Genomic DNA, 11,001 nt, shown 5'->3' with positions numbered 1-11,001 from the left:
GAGAGAAAAAAACAAAAACAAAAAAACAAAAAACCCAAGCTAAGTATTTCGGTATTGGTCTATAATACATGCTTATGTATGTATGCATGCATGTATGTCTGTATAAATCTAAAATGAATTTCATTAAAAAAATGTATAGGACATCAATAAAGCAGTAAGCCTCGCTCCTTTTCAATTCACGAATAGTATGACACCATGTGCCCTATAAGGGTCGACGTCCACTCGGGCCCAGAAAGCCTATCGATAGGAAGGGTTGCGGAAGCAAATTTTGTCATTTCGACATTCTTTCCGCGTCAAACGCGGAATAAAAAAAGTGTGCCAGTCGGTTATTATATTTTGTCCTGGGACCTTCCTATAATCTCTGCGGACTCAAGTGCAGGATCTCGATATCATTAGCGGTGGTCCGGTGGCCCGGGCCACTAAGATTTGATGTCGGACTACCAAACGTCCAATAATGAAAATAAAGGTTTGTTATTCCGAAGGATTCGTCAATCCTAAAACGAAAGTTAGGCCATTTTTTTCTTTTGCCTGTAGCTTCAAAGATTGTAGAAAAATTGGTGTTTACACAATTAAGAGTGTATGCCTATCTTAATGAAAATGATTTATTGGCAAAAAAAAAAAGACTTTCGCCCGATTTTTTCTTCATAAATGGCATTATTAGTATCATTATCATTATATACAAGTAAAAGTAATAGATGCATGCTGGACAAGTAGTGGTAACCCTCGATTTTTTAAAGGCTTTTGATATGGTTTCTTTTGATATTTTGATCGAAAAATTTAAATTTTTCAGATTTTGCGAGGATGTTATTGCCTGGTTTGTAAATTATTTTAGTCAAAGAAAACAACGAACTGTAAGTAGGGGTATAGTATTTTAAATGAGAGTGAGGTGGTCTATTGTGTCCCACAGGGAAGTATTTTTGGGCCTTTGTTGTTTATCATGTATTGTATCGCCCCGGGTAGTTAACAATCGTATTGTCAAGTGTCGCTTAATTGGATGATACTTGTATAAATCATATGCATCCAGTAAATCCTCTAGAACTTGAAAGAGTTGTTAATGGCGACTTACACACCGTGCATGCATGGTTACTTCAGAATTAACTTATGTTGAATGTTTAAAAATGTAAATGTATGTTTACAGGTACCAAACTTTATCGTAAGAAATTTGAAAATGATAGTATAAGAATTTCTTTGCTGCATTTAAACATAAGGAGTTTAAATAAGCATTTTGATGAGTTACAGTTTTTATCAGAATCTGATCACACTCAATCATGCTCTGTCATTGGTCTGAGTAAAACTTGGTTAACCGCGTCGTCTGAAAACTCTTTTGCTATCGACGGATATGATTGTATGTATGTTAACTATAGATCTGACAGGAGTGGAGGTGGCGTTGCATTCTATGTCTCAAGTTCTTTTAAATGTGTTATTCACAGCGATATCTGCAGAATGGATAGCACTGTTGAATCTCTTTTCATTGAACTTAGTATCCCAGGATGTAAGAATGTGGTAGTTGGAATTGTATATAGACCTCCCGATTCAAATATTTTAGATTTATTTACTTATATTTCAGATTTGGCAAAAAATCCAGTAATTCGAAACAAGGACTGTTTTTTACTTGGCGATTACAACATTGATTTGCTGAAATCAGGAAATGATCATTCTTCAAGTGAGTTTCTCGAAACGCTTTTGTCTTCATTCTTTCTGCCACTCATTTCCAAACCGACTCGGGTTACAGATCATTCGGCTACTCTCATTGATAATATGTTTTATAATGTCTTACCCCTCCCTGACTCTTTATAATTCTTTCAGATATAACGGATCATTTTCCAATAATGACTTATCTTACTTTGAGAACGCTTGTTAATGACTCAAAATCTTCATTTCCTTTATTTAAACGTAGAGTGTCCCCTGAAAAGTTGGCCAGTCTTGATGCCGCTCTTGATAATGCAGATTAGTCACGAGTATATGACAGTGACGATGTTAATTTGTCTTTTGACAATTTTATGAATATTTTGAATTGTTTTTTGGATGATATAATTCCTAAACAAAAGAAAAGAATGGATTATAAGAAGACTCCTAGGTTACCGTGGATAACTAAATCAATTTTTCGCTCAATCAACAGAAAAAAAATCGTTTATATTATAAATACAAAATGGAAAATACTGAACAATCGAAAAGGAGATACACATCTTATAAAAATACATTAATCAGAATTTTACGTTTTGAGAAGAAAAATTATTACTCACGACAGTTGTCAAAATTTCAGTTTGATATTAAAAATACCTGGAAAGTTTTATACCGGGCGATGAATATACAGAGCAAAAAAGTAGAGATTGATCAAATTTGTTGATATTGCCAATGTTTTTAACTCTTATTTTTCTCAGATAGGTGAATCGCTTGCTCAAGATATCCCGGCCACAGAACAAAATTTTACTGAATTTTTAGGTCAATGTAACCCAAATTCTGTTTTTTTGATCCCAACGAATAGGTATGAAATTATTTATATTGTTTCTTCTGTTAAAAATAAACGCAGTTCCGGTTATGATGGTATTGTAATACCAATATGTAAGAAGGGTGACAAACTGGATATCAGTAATTATCGCCCAATTTCTTTATTATCTTCATTGTCTAAAGTATTAGAAAAATAATTTATATTAGAATTGTTAAATTTTTTAATTTGCATAAAATTTTTACAAAGTCTCAGTTTGGATTTCGAGAAAAACATAGCACTATTCATGCAATCCTTCTTTTCGTTGATAACGTGGTTAACGCAATCCCTACAACCACGCTCATTTAATTAGTATTTTTTTGGACTTCTCCATGGCCTTCGATACAAAATTTAATCATAACATTTTACTTTATAAGTTATCGCATTATGGAATACGTGGGAAGGCCTTGGAGTGGTTTAAGAGTTACTTAGGTAATAGGAAACAGTTTGTTACTATTAAAGATGATAATTCAGTTATAAGAGATGTCAGGTGTGGTGTTCCACAGGGAAGTCTTTTGGGACCGTTGTTATTCATAGTATAAATTATATCAATGATTTTTCTTCTGTTTCTGAAGTACTTTCTTTTATTCATTTTGCAGATGATACCACTGTTATTTTTGCTCACAATGATGTTGATATTTTAGTCCAAAAAGTTAACACAGAACTGTTAAAAGTTACTAATTGGGTCAGGGCTAATAAATTATCATTGAATGTTCAAAAAACAAAATATATGCTTTTCAGTAACACTGTATAGAGGTATTAAATTCTAACACAGTTTTAGATGATATTGATTTAGAAAGTGTATCAGATTTTAAATTTCTTGGTATAATTTTTGACAATAAACTGTCTTGGAAAACACATATTTCAGTTCAGTTCAGTTCAGTTCAGTTTTTATTTCTGCATTTCAAAATCAATACAAATCAACAAATCAACAATTTACTTACATAGTCATTTACAGAGCTAATATTTGTAACGTTTGGAACATACATACATTTTCTTTTTTCAAGAACGAATATCATAATCATATAAAAGGTAGCAACAGGAAATGATAAAAATGAAATGCAGGGGACCATCATCATAAGCTAAGCTTGACGAGGAAGATAGCCCCAGGTAGAGAAAAACATAAAGAAAATCTTGCCCTCACTGAGTTGGGGTGATTGTGCGAAGGGCACAATAAAGAGATACATAAAGAAAATCTTGCCACTCACTGAGTGGGATTGATATTGATCATAATGAATCTGTAAAATTATTTCACGTAATATAGGTGTTTTGAACAGATTGAAATTTTATATTCCTCAAAAGTCATTACTCATGTTATACTCCACTTTGATACTGCCTTATTTGAATTATGGAATTTTGGCTTGGGGTAATACTCATCAGACCCTCTTGAATAGAGTGTTGTTACTGCAGAAAAAAACCCCTCCGTATTATTTGTCATTCTCCTACACGTTCACATACAAAAATTTACTGTTTGCGTCTAATAAGTTACTAAAAATAAATGAGTTGTTTTTATTCAACTTGGGTCAATTTATGTACATGTTTAAAAACAATTCACTTCCATCTATTTTTGATTCAATGTTCCTTAAAAACCAATCATTTCACTCCTATCCCACCCGACGTTCAAATGAATTTCATTTACCTTTTTTTTCGAACAATTTTAGGGAAAAATTCATTTATCTACACTGGTCCAAACTATTGGAATTCTCTGAACCACGATATAAAAACAGCTCCCTCTTTATATTCATTTAAACGGAAATTAAAAGCTTTTCTTTTGCAATTTTACAATAACATTTGTCATGAATCGGATTAATTTTACACGTTATTCATTTTGATACCCCTTTTATAAAATCCGCATAGTTGTTTACACATTGTCGCTCGTATACTGGCTGACCACCGCCAAGTTCGTGGATAAAGTTTTGGGTTAACTTAGGGTGCGTTTATCAACTCCTTTTCTCGGCAGAAACAGGTTATCCAAACAGCTTTCAAGGAATTTTTACGAGTTGATAAACGCAAAGCTGTTTTGATAGCCCTTTAGGAAAGCCTTTTACGAAAGGGTGCGTTTATCAACTCTCCTTTCTCGGCAGAAACAGGTTATCCAAACAGCTTTCAAGGAATTTTCACGAGTTGATAAACGCAAAGCTGTTTTGATAGCCCTTTAGGAAAGCCTTTTCGAAAGCCCGAAATTTGTGACGATCCAAACAGGTTTCCTAAACAGGTTATCAGAAACCTGTTTGTAAAAGCCTTTCGAAGTTGATAAACGCAAAGCTGTTTTGAAAGTCCTTTAGGTCGCCCTATACTGCGGTTGCGTAACCATGCGTTTCCAGTTTCTGAAAAGACGCGCGCCACGTAAAGTGCACACGAGTACGTGTATACAGGTGTATACATACAGCTGTGTGTAATGCACGCATATGCTTGAACAAGGAGATGTTTCTCTCACCAACAAGGTTTGAGAAATAAAGTAACAACAGTCTCATTCCCTTTGATCCCATGTCTCATGCCGCTACTCAGAAATATTTGAAGTATGTGCTAAACTGGAGCTGCCTCACAGATAGGAAGACAATTGATTCATGTGGCATTGTATCATGACTCCTCACTCTCAAAGGAAGATATGTCTTTATGATGGTAATTGCTTTTCGCCGTCCCTTCTTAGAAAACAAGCGGCACATTAATAGTACAGGCAGTCAGGGCTTTGGAAAGGGCTCTCGAAAGGGCTATGGAAAGGGCTATCGAAAGGGCTATCGAAAGTTGATAAACGCAGCCGACGAAAACAAGCGGCACATTAATAGTACAGGGAGTGGACAGGGCTTTCGAAAGGGCTATGGAAAGGGCTTTCGAAAGGGCTATGGAAAGGGCTATGGAAAGGGCTATCGAAAGGGCTTTCGAAAGACGTTTAAACTGGGGAAAGTTGATAAACGCAGCCCATGATATATTCAAACTCAGTAAAAGAGCGGCTTAGAGCACAGTCAAAGACAGTGGAATGTCTGTAAGCAGTCAAGAATTGTCATGCAATGAATCTACGAAAAAATTGCACAAAGTGCGAAGAGATTTCTCTCCTTCTCTAAAGGCATATCGAGATAACGAATGCCCAAACGAATTTAAAAAAATGGAGATGCGTTCGGATCCGTTGCTAATGCTTAAGAATGGTTCATAACAATAAACCAAGTTTGACGTTCTTTATTTCCAGTAGCTAGTTTCGCAGAGATAAGCTGAAGCAGGTGTTGTTTTTTGCTGTTGTTGTTGTTGACATGTTCAAAATAAAAGTCAGCTCCGGCGTATCTCTGCGAATCCCTGTACAGCAGAGCAACAGCCCCGAGCTTTACATGCATTATTTGCATGATATTCGACGGTCGAAAGGCTTCAGAATAAAGAAACGTTACCCGCTTTGGCAAATTACGCATTACTTTACGAGCCGGGATTACCCGTCATTGGCTGCGTTTATAAACTCCTTTTCTCGGCAGAAACAGGTTATCCAAACAGCTTTCAAGGAATTTTTACAAGTTGATAAACGCAAAGCTGTTTTGAAAGCCCTTTAGGAAAGCCTTTTACGAAAGGGTGCGTTTATCAACTCTCCTTTCTCGGCAGAAACAGGTTATCCAAACAGCTTTCAAGGAATTTTCACGAGTTGATAAACGCAAAGCTGTTTTGAAAGCCCTTTAGGAAAGCCTTTTCGAAAGCCCAAAATTTGTGACGATCCAAACAGGTTTCCTAAACAGGTTATCAGAAACCTGTTTGTAAACGCCTTTCGAAGTTGATAAACGCAAAGCTGTTTTGAAAGCCCTTTAGGTCGCCCTACTGCGGTTACGCAACCATGCGTTTCCAGTTTCTGAAAAGACGCGCGCCACGTGAAGTGCACACGAGTACGTGTATACAGGTGTATACATACAGCTGTGTGTAATGCACGCATATGCTTGGAAAAAGGAGGTGTTTCTTTCACCAACAAGGTTTGAGAAATAGAGTAACAACAGTCTCATTCCCTTTGATCCCATGTCTCATACTGGCTGCCACTCAGAGATTTGAAGTATGTGCTAAACTGGAGCTGCCTCACAGATAGGAAGACAATTGATTCATGTGGCATTGTATCATGACTCGTCACTCTCAAAGGAAGATATGTCTTTATGATGGTAATTGCTTTTCGCCGTCCCTTCTTAGAAAACAAGCGGCGCATTAATAGTACAGGCAGTCAGGGCTTTGGAAAGGGCTCTCGAAAGGGCTATGGAAAGGGCTATCGAAAGGGCTATCGAAAGTTGATAAACGCAGCCGACGAAAACAAGCGGCACATTAATAGTACAGGGAGTGGACAGGGCTTTCGAAAGGGCTATGAAAAGGGCTTTCGAAAGGGCTATGGAAAGGGCTATCGAAAGGGCTATCGAAAGGGCTTTCGAAAGTCGTTTAAACTGGGGAAAGTTGATAAACGCAGCCTTAGTCATGCAGTTGATAGATTTTTCTTCGGGATCCGCACTCTATACGCTTATATAATGAGGGAGTTTTTTTCCGTCTGGTCTTGTCTCTGTCTTGTTTTTGTTTTCCATCGTCCAGCCCTCGTGTATCGTTAACTCCGTTGTGCTAGTCTTGCTTCCTGTCGTAGTCTGTCTTTTGCATTTAACTATAGCCTCGTCGATGTCCCAGTGCCGCTTTATGTCCGTTTATATGTTAATGTTGTCATTATGTGTTTTTTCCTTTTCTGTCTGACTCTTTATGGGCTTCCATTTCTATTTCTATTTTGTCAATGTTTTTAAACATTTTTTCCTCTCTATTTTTTTTTTCTGCTGTTACAACTATTTTCGCTGTTGTTGCTTCAGACATTTTCGTTGCTGTTCTGATGCCGATAATTGTTACCAATATTTTCACTGACTCTTTCTCTCCTGAGGGGCCCACACTCTACAAGCGTCGTCTTTTCAGTGGGTCCCTCCGTTTTTCGCCTTGTGTATACGTTGATATTCCACTTTATTTCAATTTACTTCAGGCATTGGTTAATGTATCTTTACTGCAAGTGTACAAGTACTGTTTTACTCTGTTAAACTCACTTTGTTTTTTTTATACGATTTTTATCACTGAAGAAAGAGTGATGTATGTTATGTTATTTTTTTTTTACTGTCGAGAAACGGAATAAACTTGAATTTGAATTTGAAAATTTGAATTTGAATTGATGATATACTCCTTTATAGAAAAGGTAGAAAGTTGTAAATATTTAGGTGTTGTCATTGATACAGAATTCTTTTCGCAACCACAAGTCGACAGCGTAAAAACTTCGGTGTTATGTATTGTGCATGCGTTAAGAAGGGCAAGACCATTATATTGATCAAGACACCGCATTAACCTGTACAATACAAAATTCGTCCTCTCTTTAAGTACTGTAACACAATCTGGATGAAACCAAATTCTGGTAACATAAACAGACTCCAAATACTTTAGAACATAGCCTTGCGAGTGTCCTGAAAGTGGATTATCGTCACAGTAGACGAGATCTATATAAGAGGCTGCATATTGACTGCTAAGTGCCAAAGTGTAAAAAAAAAAAGAAGACCTTGCAGGCCCGTAGCCAGGATTTTTCAAGGGGGGGTGCGGTCACTAAAAAAACGGACCTTCGGTACCAATACCAATGATGACACACACACACACACACACACACACACACACACACAATTATATATATATATATATATATATATATATATATATATTCTTCGCAAAATTGAGAATAGTGATTTTCCTGGTGTTGTTTTAACTTTTATTTTTTCTATTGTATACCCGCGTTAGCAGGCCTGAAGCCAGGATTTTTAAAGGAAGGGGGGATTGCGTTAATTAACAAAACGGTCCTTTGATACTGTCCCGGGAGGGGCAGCGACAATTACTAAAAGGTGGACACCATGCTCTTACATGGACTTTCAAAATGGCCCCTAAACGAGTAATGATCATATGATTTGTCGGGCCTTAAAAACAAGTATTCCTTAAATGTTTCCTGCACCCTAAAGAAGTACTTCATCATGATTGAACAATATACCATTTTCCCAAATTTCGGCCTTTTTGATACCCTGATTGATTATATACGCTCGTACATCACACTTTCCATCTAATCCGTGAGAAAAAACGACCCCTATTACGCGTTTTCTTTCGCGAGTATGGTCACGGTGTCCACCTTTCAGTTGGAGTTTTCCATCCCATTGGATGCTGTTTGGAAGATGAAACATTCACTTTACTATACAGTATATCAGCCGTTGGTATGCGAGTTTGTCAAAAACGAAAATGAATTAGAAAATTTTTAAAACAAAATAAATTGTAAATGTGAACCATTTATATTTTGCCTCCTTGTGGTAGGATATTTCCAGCATTTCCGAACTTTCAAATAATCATTTTAGATTTAATGATATTAAAGGTAGTAGATCCGATTCGCAAACATCTCCAATATCAGTCAAATGTCATATTAACCATCATGCTAAGAAGGTTTTCTTTGTGAAATTTGGAGGTCAGTGAAATTCAAAAATTAAACATCCGTTAGCCATTGGAAGAAGTTGAGTGCAAATTCAGACCTCAGGCTTAGTGCTCAGATGTTTTCCTATTTGATTTGATCTGTCTTACTGTGCACACTAAGATACATACTGGAATGGTTATTTCTTATTTATTAAATTATAGTAGCATATTTGGTTAGGCCTACTAGCTGTCTCTAGGCATTTTCGAATTTGGGCTGCAAAGAGATCCACTACCTTTAAGTTAGAAGACAGATAAGTAAATAATGATAAAATAAACAAATAAAAAAGAATGAGTTTCTTTTGTAATACTATCTGACAAACTTTTTACTTTACCATTTTACTTCATAGCTCAGCACTTTCCATTCTCTCTCATACCCTCTTACCCATTACATTTAAATGAAATACAACTAAAATGAGTTTGCGTGCCTGCATAATACTCTTTGGAAATTATAAGTGAAAATGTTCTTTAATAGGTTTTGGCTCACTTTAAAATGAGAACCAATAGAACTGTCACAACATGAGAAAATGTATAAGTAATAATCAACACTACATTTCCGAATTTGGCCTGCAAAGAAATCCGCTACCTGTAAGTTAGAAAAGAGATTAGTTAAATAATGATAAAATAAACAACAAAAAAGAATGAGTTTCTACCGCCGTATCCAGAACAGAGCCTGAAACGGTGCAGGCTCAAGAAATCGTTTGTACTATAATACGTCTTGAAGTACTGTGTGATACTGTTGACTCAGACTTCTACAAAGCTGTAAGTGAGAATTGTAATCCAATCCGACTCATTACCTGAGATATTTATGAAAATATATCAATAAAGAATGTAAATTAGATAACGATGCGTCACAGTGCAGTCTAACGCTCTCACAATGCTATCATACATAGGGTTTTTCACTGACTGTTTTTATTCCGGAGCTCTTGCAATATTCAGGCTTTTGTAATACTATCTGACAAACTTTTTACTTTACCATTTTACTTCATAGCTCAGCATTCTCTCTCATACCCTCTTACCCATTACATTTAAATGAAATACAACTAAATTGAGTTTGCGTGCCTGCATAATACTCTTTGGAAATTATAAGTGAGAATGTTCTTAGGTTTTGGCTCACTTTAAAATGAGAACCAATAGAACTGTCACAACATGAGAAAATGTATAAGTAATAATCAACACTACATTTCCGAATTTGGCCTGCAAAGAAATCCGCTACCTGTAAGTTAGAAAAGAGATTAGTAAATAATGATAAAATAAACAACAAAAAAGAATGAGTTTCTACCGCCGTATCCAGAACAGAGCCTGAAACGGTGCAGGCTCAAGAAATCGTTTGTACTAATACGTCTTGAAGTACTGTGTGATACTGTTGACTCAGATTTCTACAAAGCTGTAAGTGAGAATTTTAACCCAATCCGGCTCATTACCTGTGTTTTTTATGAAAAATATGTATAAAGAATGTAAATTAAATAACGACGCGTCACAATGCAGTCTAACGCTCTCACAATGCTATCATACATAGGGTTTTTCACTGACTGTTTTTACTCCGGAGCTCTTGCAATATTCAGGCTTTTGTAATACTATCTGACAAACTTTTTACTTTACCATTTTACTTCATAGCTCAGCATTCTCTCTCATACCCTCTTACCCATTACATTTAAATGAAATACAACTAAATTGAGTTTGCGTGCCTGCATAATACTCTTTGGAAATTATAAGTGAGAATGTTCTTAGGTTTTGGCTCACTTCAAAATGAGAACCAATCGAACTGTCACAACATGAGAAAATGTATAACTAATAGAGAACTGGAGTAAGACAGGCCTTTCATTTTGTTTTGTCTGTCCTGATCGTTCGTAAGAAATGCTAATTCATGACCACCTTTTCACAATTTGATTGGAGCATGCATTCATAATGGAAAATAGTTGACATAATAATCTATCCCCAGGCATTATCATGCCAACATGTACTTATATATACATGTACTATATCTTTGTGAGACGTAGATATAAAATGTCTCAGGTTTTCGATTATAGTAATTTCGAGGAAATTTCTTT

The sequence above is a fragment of the Diadema antillarum genome, unplaced genomic scaffold (assembly GCF_040938485.1).
Source record: "Diadema antillarum isolate AM-2024a unplaced genomic scaffold, OU_Dant_1.0 seq00000170_RagTag, whole genome shotgun sequence".
Classification (NCBI taxonomy): Eukaryota; Metazoa; Echinodermata; class Echinoidea; order Diadematoida; family Diadematidae; genus Diadema; species Diadema antillarum.
Note: the sequence above shows the minus strand (reverse complement) of the source record.